This window comes from Protopterus annectens, chromosome 5.part0 (assembly GCF_019279795.1).
Source record: "Protopterus annectens isolate FY-2018-M chromosome 5.part0, PAN1.0, whole genome shotgun sequence".
NCBI classification, from domain to species: Eukaryota; Metazoa; Chordata; order Ceratodontiformes; family Protopteridae; genus Protopterus; species Protopterus annectens.
The window spans coordinates 1,744,495,570-1,744,513,146 of NC_056735.1; the positions used below are offsets into that span (position 1 = coordinate 1,744,495,570).

General features: G+C 47.4%; 1 protein-coding gene across 1 annotated transcript in view; it reads right to left on the minus strand.

The window, feature by feature from the left end:
* Positions 1-17,577, minus strand: part of LOC122802411 (chromatin assembly factor 1 subunit B-like) — an 857,184-nt gene that overhangs the window by 466,742 nt on the left and 372,865 nt on the right. The window lies entirely within an intron of this gene.

Here is a 17,577-nt window from a genome sequence, read left to right on the forward strand (position 1 = left end):
CCCCCACAGAAAGCCAGATAGGAGGTTCACAAGAAAGTGCCTGTAATTCCAAGATTCTCTTAGCAGACTTAATTGACACCATTAAAAGTCTTCCAAGAGAGGAGTTTCAAATCAGAACAGACTACGAGTACAAAACAGTCAGTCAGCTTTTCAAGTACACGATAAATATTTCAAGGCAGGACTGGGCTCCCTGACTGCTGAGGGGAGGGGGCTTGATATGAAAGGTCCTTAACAAAAATTCCTAGCAGACCTTCAAGAATTCTACAAATGCAGAATCTTGGCAAAAATGAAAAAACATGACAGCCTGAAGGACCTTTACAGAAGGACAGTTTAGGCCAGGGTCAAACAACCTTTATCACCTGTTCTCAGAGAAAATAAGTCCACTTTTTGCCAAATCTTCCTAATACAGGCCCAGTAAGCAGAGTTAACAGCTAACACTTTATCAAAGAAAACCTGGGCTTTTCGCTATTACTGGAATTGGTAAAGACAATTGGTTGGCTTCAAAGCATGCAGGTCAGTATAAGGCTGCCTTGATGGGTTAGGAAGCATTTTGGAAGGAAGGCAATTTAAAAGATTATGGAGGAGGCAAACCCAAAAATAAGAGAGAACTAAGTTTGCCTATGCCAAAATGGAGCTATGAAAATCATTTTGGCCTTGTTTAGTCTTGCTTTCTGGATGAATCCTGTCATCACAGGAAATGAAGGAAGAGTGTAAAGAAACATCTGGTCAAGAGTGGGTCTGGGCATCTTAACATCCCACAAGAGGCAGACTTGATGAAAAGAAGTTAGGAAAAGTACAGTTTTGTACCTACCATAAATGTAGATGTCCGAACTGGATAGCATCTGCAGTCATAACAAATGGGTTGTCCTGTCGTCAGGCAGCCCTTCGGTCTGCTTGTCCTGTCATCAGGCAGCCCTTCGGTCGGCCGGATTCCAAAGTCTGGGTCCGGCTTCGGCTGATGTCGCACTTCACCCGACGTCATCTCTGCTGGTCTTCGGGTATAAAGGCATCAGCCGACGCCATTTTCCTCAGTGTTTCTTGCCCCAGATGCCAGTTGCCCTCTTGGAAAGCTAAATTTTGGATAAATGCCAATGTTTCCAAAAAAGTAGAAGGCAAACACAAAAATAAGCATGTATGTACATATATACAAACAAATACACCATAAGAGACTCCCCCCCCCAGCTAGCTATTAGGAGGGTAAATACCCTAGGAGTACCACAGAGGGGAAGGAGGGTGGGTAATCCTGACTGCAGATGCTATCCTGTTCGGACATCTACATTTATGGTAGGTACAAAACTGTACTATGTCCTTCATGGATGCATCTGCAGTCATAACAAATGGGTAGAATACCATAGCCAAACTAGGGGTGGAGAAAGAAAAATTATGGTGTAGTTAGGATCCCTTGCAGTACAGCAGTGGCAAACCCTGCTCGGGATCTAGAGTATAGAGGTAAATTATAATGCTTGGCAAATGTATGCACGGAGGTCCAAGTAGCCGCCTCAATAATGTCCTTGGTTGCCACTCCTCGTAAGAAAGCTGTGGTAGTGGCTGTAGCCCTTGTAGAATGAGGTCTTATGTTCTGTGGAATTGGTTTTCCATGGTAGGAGTAACAGAATCTTATGCAATTTCCTATCCATTTGGAGATTGTCTGTTTGGAAATTGCTTTTCCTTCCCTTCCTGTTGCATAGGCTACTAAAAGCTGGTCAGTTTTTCTGTTTCCCTTGGTTCTGTCCAGGTGGTAGCGTAACTGCCTATGTACATCCAAGGTATGCAGCAGTCTTTCCCCCCTGTTCTGTGGATTGGGAAAGAAGGTAGGTAGGTGGATTGCCTGGTTTAAAGACACTCTGGATACCACCTTAGGCATAAATGTAGGATTAGTTCTCATGGACACCCTATCTTGATGGAAGATTAGGAAGGGTTGCACTGCCATTAAGGCCTGTAGTTCCGAAACCCTCCTTGCTGAAGTAATTGCCAGTAGGAAAGCAGTTTTCCATGATAGGTGTTGCAGATCTGCTGTTGCTGCTGGTTCAAACGGAGGGAGTGTCAACTTTTCTAGCACAAAGTTCAAGTCCCATGCTGGTAATGGTGGTTTCCTAGGAGGTTTTACATTCTTGATCCCTCTGAGGAACTGCCTGAGTAGAGGATGCGAAAAGACAGGTGGATCAAGCTGAATTCTGCTGAAATAGCTGATGCATGTATCTTGATGGAGGAATAGGACAGGCCTGTATGTAGAAGCTCTGCCAAGTACTCCAGGATGTTAGCAATATCTATGTTCGACACATCTTTTCCTCTTTCAGTACTCCAAATGACAAACCTTTTCCATTTTCCTGCATAGTTCCTTCTTGTTGAAGGTCTGCGGGCTTCAAGGATAATGTCTTTAACCCTTTGGGATAGGTCTGGGTTAGTTGCTGCTATGTGATGTTCCAGGCAGTCAGTTGCAAGGTTTTTAGGTTTGGATGCATGATGTTGTAGTTGTTTTGAGTGAACATCAAAGGCATCAGGGGTATTGACCACATTCTTCCCCGAGACATGCTCCTCAGCAATGGGTACCAGTGTTGTCTTGGCCAATTCGGAGCTATCAGGATTATCCTTGGACGTTCCTCTTTGATTTTCAGTAGTACCTTGTGCATCAAGGGAAGAGGTGGGAATGCATATGCTGTCAGGCCTTTCCAACTGAAGGATAGAGAGTCAACCTTCCATGCAAGTGGGTGGCATGTCCTTGTGCAGAATTTTTTGAGCTGGTGATTGAGTGGGGATGCGAATAGGTCTATTTGTGGCATTCCCCATTTCTCTGTGATGGCCTTGAAGATGTCCGGGTGTAGCATCCATTCGTGAGCATCCGAGGTGGTTCTGCTTAACATATCTGCTAGGGTGTTCTCTTTTCCCGGCACAAATATTGCCTGTAACTGGATGTTGTAGCTCAGAGCCAGATTCCAGAGGTCCAGAGTCATTCTGCATAGGGGATAAGAATGAGTGCCTCCCTGTTTGTTGATGTACCACATGACTGTGGTGTTGTCTGTCCTTATCATTAAATGGCCTTCTTTGAGGAATGGTCTGAATTTCTGGATTGCTAGTTTTACTGCCAGCATTTCTTTTTGGTTTATGTGCAGATGCAGCTGGTCTTGAGTCCACAATCCTTGTATGCATTTGTCCAACATGTGCGCCCCCCAGCCTAGGTCTGAGGCGTCCGTTGTGATGGTTTGGCTTGCTTGAAAGTTGTGGAAGGGTAAGCCTGGGTTTGACTGGCATGCTTGAGCCCACCATAGGAACTCCTGTTTTAGGCATGGGATTAGTGGGATTTCGGTTTCTAAGCTGTGCTTGTGTTGAGACCATAAATTCTTTAGGTACCACTGTAGCTTTCTCATATGCAGTCTGGCATGTGGGACCAAGATTATGCATGATGCCATGAAGCCCAAGGCCTGCAGTACTTTTCTTGCTGTTAGTTTGTTCCGCTTTGTTAATGCCAAGAAGTAAAGAGGGAGTTCTTTTTGTTTTTCTGCAGTTAGGAATGCCATTTGTTTTACTGTGTCCAATTCCGCACCCAAGAATGTTCTTGTTTGGGATGGTATCGGCCTTGACTTTTGTAAATTGACTGTGTATCCCAGGGTTTGTAGTAAGCAAATGACCCTTTGTAAATCTGTTGTCAGCTTGCTTTTGTTGTCCGCTTGTAACAGGCAGTCGTCCAAGTATGGATAAATTTGGATTCCCTGTAGTCTGCAGTGAGCGATTACTGATGCCAGGCATTTTGTGAATACTCTGGGCGCAGTAGATAAGCCAAAGGGCAATGCTGAGAATTGATAATGCTCTGATCCTGCAAGAAATCTGAGGTATCTTCTGCAATTTGGTCGTATGGGGACGTGCAGGTATGCCTCCTTGAGATCTAGAGTTACCAGCCAACACTCCTTGCCCAGCATGGGAAGAAGTTGCTGTAGGGTCAGCATTTTGAATTTTGGGACAATGATGTATGTGTTTAAGATGGACAGGTCGAGAATAGGTCTCCAACTTTTCTCTTTCTTGGTACTAGGAAGAGTCTGGAGTAGAATCCTTTTCCCTGTTCTGTTATTGGTACTCTTTCCACAGCTCTCATCTTTGCTAATTCTGCTATCTGCTTTAGAGCTTCTGTTTTTTGATTTGGAGGTAGGCTTGGCATTCCTCTTTTACTGGTAATGTGTGGAAGTGGAACCTGTAGCCTTGGTCTATGGTTTGCAAAATCCACTTGTCTTTTGTGATATAGTGCCAATTTTTCGAAAATAAGGCTAACTTTCCGCCTAAAGGTGCTGCTATTTGCTCCCTGGTAGGCGGTGTCAGAGCCAAGTCACTGTGATTGTCCTGTTGCAGTGGCAGTGGTTGTGTCTGAGCCTCGGTTATTGCCTTGCCACTGTCGTCCTCTGTAGGCACCTCCTCTGGATTGATTTCTGCCTCTAGAGCGTCTATTCCTGCCTCTCTGGGATTTTATGGAGTCTGGAAAGGACCAATTTTTGGCAGGCCAGTTCCTGCTAAACCTTGGGGCTGAACCTGTAAGAAATCTTTAACTGTTTGTACAGATTTTGCCTTCTCTTCCATTTTCTTCATTACTTGCTGAGCAGGTGTACCAAATAGACTGGCCTTATCCATAGGAGCATCTAACAGCTTTGCTTTAACATGATCCAGTAAGACCTGTTCTTTCAACCATGCATGCCTTCTTATCACTGTGCCAGTCATGGCTGATCTAAATGAAGCCTCCAGTGCATCATAGCCACATTTTAAAGAATGGTTACTAACCTGTTGGATGTTATTCACCATTTCTAATACATATTTCTTATCTAAGGAGTCATCAGAGGACAGCTTTTTAGTTAACTGATCAAGCATAAACTCTTGGTATTGGATCATATGAAACTGACAGTTTAAAGCTCTAGCTGAGAGAGTAGCAGAGGTGTAAACTTTTTTCCCCCATCTCTAAGGACCTGGATTCCCTTTCAGAAGGAATAGGGTTTTTTGCTGAGGTCGAGGCTACTGCCTTAGGCCCCTGGGATATAGTTTCAGGATCTGCAAGTGGGGCCTTGTATAGGTGGTGATGAGTGTCTGGCACCCTGTAAAATCTATCTGGTTTGGCAGGGGCTGGAGGTAAAGAATCAGGAGCAGTGCAAACATCATTAAATGCATCATCCACAACAGGAAGTACAGGAGGTACAGCTAAGGGCCTATGTTGAGGTAAGTGCAGAAAAGTCCTAAGCCTTTTTCTGGAATCTGAGAAATCTTGTCCCTGCCATTGGAATTGTTCTCTCATGGCATGTAAGGTTTCCCCAAAGGAAAATTCCTCTGGTGGAGAGGCAGCTGGAATGGATTCTTCAGCATCGGAGTCTTCATAAGTAGAAAAAGGAGCCTCTGGCTGGTCTGTAATTTCTGAGTCATCCGCAGAATCATCAGAGGACACTGGCTCGGGGGGCTCTGCTCTAGGTCTCTTTTCTGGGGGCTGAGAGGCCCTGTCTGGGTGAGATTGGGATCCTCTAATTAAGGATATTAAATCCTCTGCCAGAGTAAGCATTTGTGAACTTGAAGTGGGCCTGTGTGAGGGGGGCTTAACAGGCACTGATTTAACAGATTTGGCTGCTTTAGCCCTGGCAAAGGCCTGAATAGACATGGCTGCAGGAGGTCTAGCAGCACCACGTGCTGGGGTAGAGACATCCAAAGGGATGGTGTCTGATAAATCACTAGGAACCACAATTGTAGGCAAAATTTCTGAGGCCGATTCAACTAAGGTAGCAGGAGCCTCAGTAGTAGTCATGGATTCGGCTGAAGATTGACCGTTTTTCTCGGTTTCGGCCGAAACCGAGACACTCGCTTGCTTAACCGTGGTTTCGCCGAAACCGGACCGCGAGTGTCGGTCTTTTTCTTTGCGTTTTTTAACAATTTGGGTAGTCGGAGGATCCGACGGCATAATGTACGCAAAATCTGAGCCGAAAAACTGTTCAGCAAACTCCGACCGACGCCTAAGCGTTCGTCGGTTGAAGGAAGCACAGGCCGAACAGGCTGCTACGCCGTGGTCTGGGCCTAAGCAAGGCAGGCAATAAGAGTGGAAATCTTTATGAGGTATTTGTTTCCCACAAGTTAAACAGTTATTGACTTTTTCTGACATCGGCTGAGGCAAGAAAGAGTCCCCAACGGGTACTTAGCTTTTAGAAGTCTTCAAGTAGTATTCGGTAGTAGTAATCTCTGGATCTGACCGACCGGCACTTGCGAACAGCTTCTGCTTCGGGCGCCACGCGGCAAGAAAGACTGGGGAAAATGGCGTCGGCTGATGCCTTTATACCCGAAGACCAGCAGAGATGACGTCGGGTGAAATGCGACATCAGCCGAAGCCGGACCCAGACTTTGGAATCCGGCCGACCGAAGGGCTGCCTGACGACAGGACAAGCCGACCGAAGGGCTGCCTGACGACAGGACAACCCATTTGTTATGACTGCAGATGCATCCATGAAGGACATCCTGGTGTTTGCTACAGAGGCAGAGACTGCACAATACAAATCTCTAACAGTGAAATATTTTCTTAGCTACTGACCAACAATTAGCATTCATGCGACATGAGAAGGCAAGCACCTCTATCTGTCCTCCTCCAGAAAGTGCATCACCACTAGGAAGTCATGGAACTCAACTGTCAACTCCATGTGTGTGTGTGTGTGTGTGTGTGTGTGTGTGTGTGTGTGTGTGTGTGTGTGTGTGTGTGTGTGAAGTAAAATAGAGTTTGAGGTGCCAAATTCCCTTAGACCATCTGCAAATTACACTTTTACCTATGCTACCAGATAGAATTAGAGATAGGTAGGATGATGGATGTGCCTTGAAGACTTGAAAAGAATTAAGTGAATCAGAATGATAGGACCACTGCACCTGGAGGAAATTCAATGAAAAACTCTCACATGGAGCCTGGTGTGAGGGACCACAAAGAAATGACAAAGCTCCTAAGCCTAAGTGCTCGAAGCACATATCTGTTAACTATGTAGAAGACATGACAGAATTTTTAGAAGGAAAACAACCTTAACCTTTCGCAAAAAGGCCAGATAAATCCTTGTGTCAAAGAAAGATCTAGTGAACCCGCGGTGGTGGTAGTGCGGTAGAATTATCGCCTCACAGTAAGACGCTGTCCGGTTCGATTCTCAGCTAGAGCGTCTTCTGCGTGGAGACATGCATGAATGGGCGTACCTTCGTTGAAGGTTGTGCGTCAGGGCTGGTAACTCGGCACATAAAAATCAACTACAAATCATTAGCGGAACGGAGTTCCGCTGTGGCGACCCCTAACCGGGAAAAGCCGAAAGACGCAACAACAAAGAAACATCTAGTGAATGTAAGTGCTTGAACAGGGAAAAGGTGACAGCTTGTATGGCTTATTCTGACTACATTTGAGAACAGTCTACACAGACTCTACCTGTAGAAAAAGCAAATGCATAGAAACTTAGCTCAATGAGTAGGTCACTGCTGCAATAGTCCTTACTATAGAGACTTCAGCCACAGAAGGCCAAACACCCACCATTTCAGACACAAACAGCTCAACTTGCCGAGCTCAGCACACATAGCAGGCATTCACACACACACCCCCCCCCAGTACATGAGTATGTTCCCCTATATAAAACAAACATCTTCTTCTGCCATTTTATAGCTTTCTTGCCCAGGGAGACATGACAGTATCTACCCCTACGACTAATGAACAAGGCCACCAGATTTCAAGCCAAGAAGGGACAGTATGTTATTATTTTTGGGTGGGGTGGGTAAGGGTACAGTTGTGTAAGATAACTTAACAGTTGATGTTCGAATGATCACTGCTGCAATACCCTAAACTATAGGGGTTATATCCTGGCAAGGAGAGAACAAGCCAGCTTCCAAAGTTTCAGGGCACTTTCCACTTGTGCCCAAACCACTAGTTCGAGCGGATCTCTATAAAAAAGAAGAAGACCGGTTTGGGCAAAGACCTTCAGAGCTTTCCTGAAGGCAGCTAACTTTTACAGGCTTTCAAGGAATGACTGTTAACTTTTGCTGTTCCATTGCAGGGCAGATAAGTTCTCTTTTGTGGAATATCAATATGATAAATATCACTAGGACTCCTCCAAGTCTCTTCAAACCCTGCAAAGAAAGGGAAGGGATAACTGCATGGGAATAAGCTATCCTAGCACTGCCTAGGATGCCTCAACACAGGCAAGAGGTAATGGTAGGAAGGTAACATTAATGCAACAGTAATATACTAAAAACATACAACAGTTGCTTTAGAATGCCTTAACAGGTAAGAGGTAACGATGGGAAGGTAACATTAATGCAACAGTGATATACTAAAACATACAACAGTTGCATTAGGAACTTTCCACAAATATGTAAATATTCAAGTTGACTGTTGCAGTACTCACTTCTGGCAAAATTCGGAGTGCTGGTAGCCCATCTAGCTAACCTGACATCCAGAGCTCTCCCTTCCACCAAGGCTTTGGCAGGGGCTCTTCCACTAAGGCATGAGAATGTCTATGATATAAAAGATGCATCAGCTGGTGCAATCTAATGAATATTCTTCCCCCCAACAAACAAGCCAGGTAGAAGACCTCTTTGCAAAAGTCCCACTGAACCAGGTGGAACAGTCCTGAGTGCACCAGATGCACCTCAGAGGTCACTAATCCCCCCTCTCTGTGAAGTAAAAGAAAAAAAATAGTGAGTGTAAGTCTAGTAGGGAAATGAAAGTGAAGATGCAAAAGGAAAAAGGGAGCCACCCCGGCTGAATAACTAGTCAGACTAGGGGGAAGGAGGATGTTACCTGGGCTGCAACAGTGAATATTTAGTTCCTGGCTCAACCATATTATGTTCATCATAGCATTCACTGTTTCAGTCCTCACCTTTGATAAGACTCCAAAAGCAAAATGGGAGATGTATACCAGTAGCTACGATAAAAAGCCCAGCAAGAAAGCAGAGATAAATCCTACCTTAACCATGGAAGCTGCACCCTAGACTGTAGTAGTAGAGAAAAGTGTGGACTGATAACCAGATTGCTGCTTCAAGAATGGCCTGTGTGGCAACACCCCTGAGGGAGGATGTGACAGATGCAGTGGCTATAGTGGAATGGGCTATGATGTTTTCTGGAATAACTTTTCCATGTGCTGAAAAACAATGGAGATGCATATGGCAAACCTTTTGGAAAGGGGCCGCTTGTTTACTGATTTACCCTCTTTCCTTTTTGCAAAAAAGACAAATAGCTAATCAGGCCTTCTGAATTATTTGGTTCTCTGCAGTCAGAACCTCAGCTGTCTTATGCATATCTATGAAATGAAAGGTCCTTTCACCTCTGTTCTGTGGGTTTGGAAAGAAGACTGGTAAAATAAAGTCTTAAGGGACAGTTCACAGCAAGGAAGTGTTAGTATAGAGGTGTACCATTTCCTGGTAAAAAACTAAGGGTTCTTTGTTAAATAAGGTCTGGATCTCTGAAATTCCCCTAGCTGAGGTAACAGCCACCAAAGGGTGTTTCCCAGTACAGAAGCTAGAAGGAAGTACAAACTGCAGTTTCAAAAGGTACCAGGATTACTCTTTTTGTACACAATCTCCTTTCTAGACAGTCTAAGACTGATGACCCCTTTTAGGAAATGCTTGACAGAAAATTTGTAGTACACCCACAGTTAGACAGCCTGAAGTGGCAGCAGCATGAACTTTTAATGATGTGTAAGCTAGGCCAAAACTGTGAATGTCTTGGGGGGGGGGGGGGGGGGGATAAAGAAAAAACAAGAAGCCATTTCAGTTTAATTTAGGTCAAGGTTCCTGGAATAGCACCAGAATCTTTTCCATTTGGCTAAGTAGCATTTTCTAATATTTAATTCCCCAGCTTCCCTCATAATTTTAATCACATCTGCTGAGTACCTTTACCTACCAGAGATCAATGTGAAATCATCCAAGCTGCAAGTCTTAGCGTGGCCAAGACAGGATGCAACAAGGAACCTTTGTTCAAAGCCAGTAACACGCAAAAGGTAGATATTGCCTCTTTCCTTTCACCAGACTGATCTCCAGGGAGGAACCAGGGTTGCTTTGGTCAAAAGGGTGCTATAAGAGATGCTTGTTTTTTCTTCCCTTATTATGAATGGAACCCTAGGGATTCAAAGGTATTGGGAGTAAATACATAAAGAAGTAGACCCATCTAATTCAGGGAGAAGGCATTTTCCCCAAGGTCCTAGAGCTGCTAAGCTACAAAACAGTCTAGGCTGCCTGTTTAGATGAGAGGCGAAAAGGTCTATTTATGAAACACCCCATATCTTGGTTACGACCAGGAAGACATCCCTGTGTAGCATCCATTTATGGGAAGGTTGCCTGACATTTGTTCAGCCTGTCTGCCAGAATATATTGCAGAGAGGAAATGTAGGTTGCAACAAAAGCCATGCTTGCCACCACAGCTATTTCTTAGGCCTACACAGCATGTATGAATGCTTGCCTCCTTTGTAGTATTATCTATACTCTGTACTTAACTGAAGAACACCTTATTTCACTGTGTGGGAGAGAGTACAGTTGTGTATGCTTACCATAACTGTAGATGTTCAGGTGTATTCACTGTTGCAGTCATCACTTGTGGGTTATCCCAGCTGTGTAGCCCTGGGCCAGCCTAAATACCAGAGTACAGGATTTCCCTCCTGCGTCGGCTGTTCAGAGACCGTGACTGACGTCAGGTTGTCAGGGCTATAAAGGGTGACAGACAATGCCATTATATCAGGTTTTCTTGACCCCCCCCAATACTCAGGAGCATCTAAAGAGCATATAGAAAAATGGGGAAAGGTGGGAGGGAAACACGACTGCAACAGTGAATACACTCGAACATCTGCATTTATGGAAGGTGTACACAACTGTACTATGTTCTTCGTGTTTCACTGTTGCAGTCATCACTTGTGGGAAGATTCCCAAAGCTGATGAAGTGGGTGGGGGCATGTTACATGGGTTATGGGGATGCTAGCATGGCCTGCAGGATTGCAGATGCAAATCCTGCCCTAATTTTGGAAAATGTAGCCAGCTAGTAGTGCTTAGTGAAAGTGTGGAGAGATGCCCATGTAGCAGCCTCCAGGATATCCTTGGTAGGCACCCCTCTCAGGAAGGCTGTGGAGGTAGAGGCTGCTCTAGTGGAGTGAGACCGGATGGATTTAGGAGGACTCTTTCCAGAGAAGGCATAGCAGAAATGTATGCAATGAGAGATCCATTTGGAAATGGTCTGCTTAGTAACGGGGTTTCCCTCTGCCCCAGGGGCAAACAAAACCAGGAGCTGGTCAGTTTTTGACTGATTTGGTCCCATCAAGGTAAAGCCTCAGTTGTCTGTGTTCTTCCAGGGTATGTAAGATTTTTCTCCTTTATTGGTAGGCTTTGGGAAGAAAGTAGGTAGGTGAATGGCCTGGTTGAGGGTTACCTCAGAGACCACCTTAGGCATAAAGGCAGGGTTGGTTCTTGGATAGACCCTGTCTGTGTGTAAGGTGATGAAGGGCTCAGTGGCCACAAGGATCTGGAGTTCAGATACTCTCCTGGCTGAAGTGATGGCTAGCAATTGAGCAGTTTTCCAAGACAGGTACTTGAGATCTGCTAAGGATGTTGGTTCAAAATGGGGGGGGGGGGGGGGTCAAGTTTTCCAAAACAAAGTTAAGATCCCAAGCTGGTGCAGGTGGTCTTCTAGGTGATCTAATGTGAGCTACGCCTCTAAGGAACTGTTTTAAGAGGTGCTGACAGAACAAGGGCTACTCCGCCTGGACATAGGCTGAGATAGCTGAACCATGACTCTTGATACAGGAGAAGGACAACCCCTTTTTTAGAAGCTCTGCCAGGTAGTCTAGAACCAGTGGTAAAGTGGCATCGGCAATGTCTGTGTCTCTGCTGCTGCACCAGCAGATGAACCTTTTCCAGTTTGAGGAGTAAGATTTTCTGGTGCTAGGTCTGCAGGCCTCCTTAATAATGTCCAAAACTTGCTGAAGGCTGTAGTGTTCTCTACCTCTGAGAATCAACCATGCGGTTAAACTTGAGATTGGCCAGGCCTGGGTGCAGTAGCTTCCCTCTCTGTTCAGTGAGAAGGTCTGTGGAGGGGGGTAGGTGGATGGGAGGGCACCTGCTCAGACTGAACAGCATGGGGTACCAGTGCTACCTCGGCCAGTCTGGGGCAATTAGGATGGCCCTTGGCCTTTCCTCTCTGATCTTGAGAAGCACCCTGGGTATCAGAGCCAGTGGTTGGAAAGCATACACAAACAGGCTGTCCCACCCTCCAAGCTTCTGGGTGAAACTCTTTAGCAAAATTTTGTTAGCTGGCAGTTCTGGTAGCTTGCAAAAAGGTCTATGTCTAGCCCCCCCCCCCAGATTTGACTGATCAGAAGGAAGGTCTTCCTGTGCAATTGGCACTCATGTGGATTCAGGAGTTGTCCACTTTATTGGTCTGCCAGGGTGTTTTGTTTCTCTGGAAGGTACTGTGCTATTAGGTGCAGTCCCAGGTTTGAGGCTGACTGCCAGACTTTCATAGCTAAGCGACATAGGGGGTAAGAATGGATGCCCCCTTGCTTGTTGATGTACCACATGACAGTTGTGTCTGTCTTGATTAAAAGGACTCCTGGTGACAGATGTTCTGGGAAGGTTAGAATTGCTCTGTGCACTGCTAACATTTCTTTCGTGTTGATAAGCAGATCCTGAATCTCCTGTTCCCAAAAGGCCTGAGTTCATAGTGTTCCTTTGTGAGCTCCCCATGCAATGTCTGAATCATCTGTGGTTTATGGTGTGGCCGTGTGGCTGAAGAACAGAGAGACCACCCTTGTTTAGGTTACAGTCCTCAGCCCACCATAGGAACTCCTTCCGCAGACAAGGAACCAGGAGGTGTTCCAGTGACTGGGAGTACTGGCACCAGAGATTCCTTAGGTACCATTGCAATTTTCTCAAGTGTATCCTGGCAAGGGGTACTAGCAGGATGCAGGAGGCCATGTATCCCCAAGTCTTGCAGGATTTTTCTGACAGTGAGGTGTGTTTTGTGTGCCAGCTGGGTGAAGTAAGACTGTAGGAAGGCCATTTGTGCTGAGGTGTCTAGAAGGGTGCCCAGGAAGGTAATCATTCGTGTGGGCTGTAGATGGGACTTTTCCCATTTGATGGTGAATCCCAGAGAGGTTAGTAGGGTTTGCACAGAGGAGATGTCCTGCAGGAGTTTTTCCTTGGTTTCTGCCTGTGATGCAGTCGTCAAGATAGGGATAAATGTGTATGCCCTTCTGTCTGCAAAATGCAATGACTGGAGCCAGGCACTTGGTAAAGACTCTGGGAGCAGTGGCTAAGCCAAAGGGCAGAGCAGAGAACTGAAAGTGCTGGGACCCTTCTCTGGAACCTTAGGCAACTCCTGCAGGACTGTCTGATAGGGACATGCAGGTAGGTGTCCTTCAGATCTAGGATCACTAGCCAGGCTTGTGGCAAGAGCATAGGTAGTATTTTTTGTAAAGTCAGCATCTTGAATTTTGGAACCAGGAGGGACAGATTCAGGGTGGAGAGGTCTAGGATAGGGTGCCAAGTGTCTTCTTTTCTGGGAACCAGGAACAGTCTTGAATAAAATCCTTTTCTGGTGTGTTCCTTTGGTACAGGTTCTACAGCACCCTGGGCATGAAGCTTTCTGATATGACAAATAGCTTCTGCCCTCTGATTTTGCAGGGACATCTGGGCAAACTGACCTTTTTGGTTTCTCTTTGAAATAGAATCTGTACCCACTGGTAGTAATTTTTAGGACCCATAGATCTGAGGTGATGGCCTGCGAGTTTTCTAGGAAGAGGGCAAGTCTTCCTCCTAGCCTGTTGGGTGAACTAAGGGCAGAGGGGAGAGAGCTAGAGTCCTTGGAGAAGGGAGACGGTTTAGAGCTCCCTTGTCTAGGAGGAGCAGTAGACTGCTGCCTGGGTCTTTGTTGGCTATGGGACTGATGCCTAGGGGTTCTGTGTCCCTTTCTCTGGGCAGGTTTTGTCTGAGAAGGAAAGGACCAGTGTTTAGTGGGGGAGTTTCTGCTGAACCTGGGAGGTTGCACCTGTAAAAAGTCCTTGACAGTTTGCATGGACTTGGCTTTGTCCTCCATTTTCTTAATGACCTCCTCCACTTTAGACTCAAACAACTGGTCTTTATCTAAGGGGGGCTTCTAGCAGTTTGGATTTTACCTGGTCAGGCAAATGCTGCTCCCTTAACCAGGTATACCCTTCTGATTACTGAGCCTGTGGCTGTAGCCATGGTAGAAGCTTATAAGGCATCAAAACCACAATGCAAGGAGTGCTTGGCTACCTGACAGCTAGACTGTATGAGGTCTATTAATTCTGTGATAGTACTATTGTAAGGAATGGAAGATAATTAGAAGTTATGTACTTACCATAACGTTCCATCTGAGTAGGTGGATTCATTTGTCTGCAACCTGTGGGTTATGGATCCGATATCGGCTGCGCGGGCCGTTCAGAGAAAGGTTCTCTGGACCCGAAATTCCTGGGAGCCCCTCTGCCCCTGGGGCGGCGTCCTCCCTGTCCTCCTCTGCCACGGAAGGGCTGGTTGTCCGGAGCGGGTCGGGATTGCTGCGACTTCCGGAACCACATCTTCTTCTGGCCCTTTTGGTTCCTAGAGTAGGACCTCTGGGGCACAGAGAAGCGGATTCCGACGGCAGACAGCGTCTTCCCGTCCTTTTCGCTCTGGGTCAAGGTGTCACGAACCGTTTTGCCAAAAAGGGCAGAACCATCAAAGGGGGCGTTCGCGAAGGACGCCTTGAATGGCTCCGTGAAATCGCAATGACGGGGCCAGGCCTGGCGTCTAGTGACTAGGCCTACTCCTGCAGCTCTAGCGGCTCCCTCAGTAGCATGGGACAGCAACCGCATAGAGGTATTTGTCACGGATCGGAGAGTGGCCATACGGGTGGAGTTCAAAAGTTTGTCCTCCTCCGACATGGACTCTGGGGGGGATGCAGCGTATTCTTTAATCAGATCGCACTGCATCCTGGTAACATGTGCCAAGTAGTTGAGCGCCCTCACTGAGAAGGTCGCAGAACTAAACATTCGCTTCCCCAAGCGGTCCATCATCAGAGACTCCTTGCTCGGAGGATGGACTGAAGGACTCTCCGGTGCGAGTTCCTTCTTGGTGGCTGCTGCCGTCAACATGGCATCTACCGGAGGCCCCTTACTCCAATGGGCACGGTCTGCAGGGGGGCTAAGGATTCTGTCTGGCCTTTTGGGGATTGGCTCCACGGTGTACGGTTCCTTCCACGCCCTGGTGGTGATAAGGTCCACCAGGGGGTCGGCATGAGGGGACACCCAAGAGGTAGAAGGGCCCGCTTCGAATGCCTCCAAGAACACGGACTCGTCCGAGGAAGACTTGGGGGCAGACTACCCACCCCTTATGCGAAGCATTTCCATGATGTCTCCAAAGGAGACATCCTCGGGGTGTGATCTTGGGGAGCCTTCCCCTTCCTCTAAATCTGTGTCTTCAGTTAAAGACTCGGGGGAGTCCATGTGCCTCCTTTTACACGTATGCTTGCGAGGAGCTTCCTCGGGGGGGGGGGGGGGGGGCTGTCCGAGGAGCCCTCGCAAACAGTGTCTTGTTCCAAAGGAACAGCTTGGGGCACTGAAGCGGGCTGTTCCAGTGGCCGGATGGTGGAAGCCTGATCCAGTGCAGATGGAGCGCGGGACGGAGCCGAAGCAAGTGCCGGGGGTCCGGAAGCCCTCAACAGAGCCCTCTCCACTACATCAAAAGCCGAGGGGGAGCCAGCCCCGACCAAAGGATCCGAAAGTCGGCTCCCCCTCGGATCCAAAGAGTGGATCGGAGCCGGCCCCGAGACACTCGGATCCGAGGGACCAGTGCGCTCCGACACAGAAGGCGCCGAAGGCACACTGAGTCCCCCAGATCCGAAGCTCGGAGCCAGGCTCCAAGAGGTCGGATCCGAAACACTCGAGGGCAGGGTCGGATCCGAAGTACCTAGTACTATCGGCTCCGACCCACCCCCGGCTCCGAAGCTGCCCCGGCTCCTAACCCGGCTAGCGGGTCGGAGAAGGAGCTATAGGCTTGAAAAATGGGGTCGAGCCCCCCCCCCCCAGAGGGGGGGGAGGCAGGAGCACTCCCATCTGCATCTGGGCCTGGATGAACCTTCTCATCATCTGGTCCAGATCGGCGTCGGAAAGGCTATACCCTTGATCTCGAAGAGGCTACTGAGGTAGGCCTTGAATGCCTCCTCGACAGCGATCGGGTCTCCTCCTCCTCAGGCCCCGGTGAAAAGCAGACCGGAGACCGGAGCCGGGGGGGGGGGGGGCCAGCAGCCAAGGAGGCCGGAGGAGAGAAGCCCGCTTAGCTGGCGGGGCCGAGACGGAGGTCTCGGCCCGCCGCTTGTGATGCTTCTCTCTCTGGTCCTTTTTTCTTGCCTCTCTCTCCTCCAACCTAGCAGCGGGAGGTTGAGTCCCAGGTGGAGGAGGGGGAGCAGGCGAGGAGGGAACCGAGGCCACGGTACCCACCACAGGAGCCGAGTCCGGGGGTAGAAGTCCCGCCAGGACCAGCTTCGACCTCCGCTCCTTCAATGCCCTGGGGTTGAACCCTGCACAAATGGAACATCCAGAAGTGAGGTGTTCAACTCCAAGGCATCGAATGCACCGAGTGTGGCCATCAGCAGGGGAAAGCTTATGGCCACACTCGGAGCACTTGGAAAATATTGCCTTAGGGGCTTCTGACATAATAAAGTCTTTTTTTTTTTTTTTTTTTTTTTACCAAAAAAAAAAAAAAAAAGACAAAAACTAGTGCTACACAAGCACACACACAAGGCCCCAAACAATACACACACACACAAACTCCAACCAGCGAGGGGAGGGTAAAAACTTAAAGTTTAAAAAATTAAAAATTTTAAACTGAAACTATCACAAGATAATAGGGAACCTAACACAATCACTCAAAACTCACGACAATTTAAGAAAATAAAGCTTTCTTTAGGTTTAAATGACACTTTAGCTGAAGAGCTCAAGATCCACGACCTGGTTACCAGCGCGGCAAACTAGATCTGAGGTCATGTAGGGAGAGCAGGGCATTATGGGTGAGGGGAGGAGCTAAGAGCTCGGATCCATAGCTGGATAATCATGCCGGTTCGGATCCGATATCGGATCCATAACCCACAGGTTGCAGACAAATGAATCTCCTACTTCAGATCTTCTGTTTAATCAGTTCAAGGACATTTTGCTGGAATTTGAGCATATAGAATTGACAATTTAATGCTCTTATGGCTAAAGTGACTGAAGTGTACACCTTTTTTTCCCATTCTGTCTAAAGCTCTGCTTTCTTTGTCAGCTGGAATGGGATTTCTAGATGAGCTTGCCCTAGCTCTCTTAGGGCCTTAAGCAATGACTTCAGGTCTGCAGTAAGGTTCTTGAAAAGATATTTGTGGGTGCCCTGCACCCTGTAATATCTGCCTGGTTTTCTGGGTTCGGGGGGGGAGGGGGGGGGGTCTGGTGAAAGAGCAGATTCTAGAGAAACATCCTCCAGTATATCCAGGATAGGCAGAATGGCCAGAGGTTTATGCTGGGGCAGGTCAATGAAATCTCTCTCTCCCTAGACTGAGGGTAGTCTTGCGGCCTCCAATTGAAAGAGTTCTCTGAGGGAATT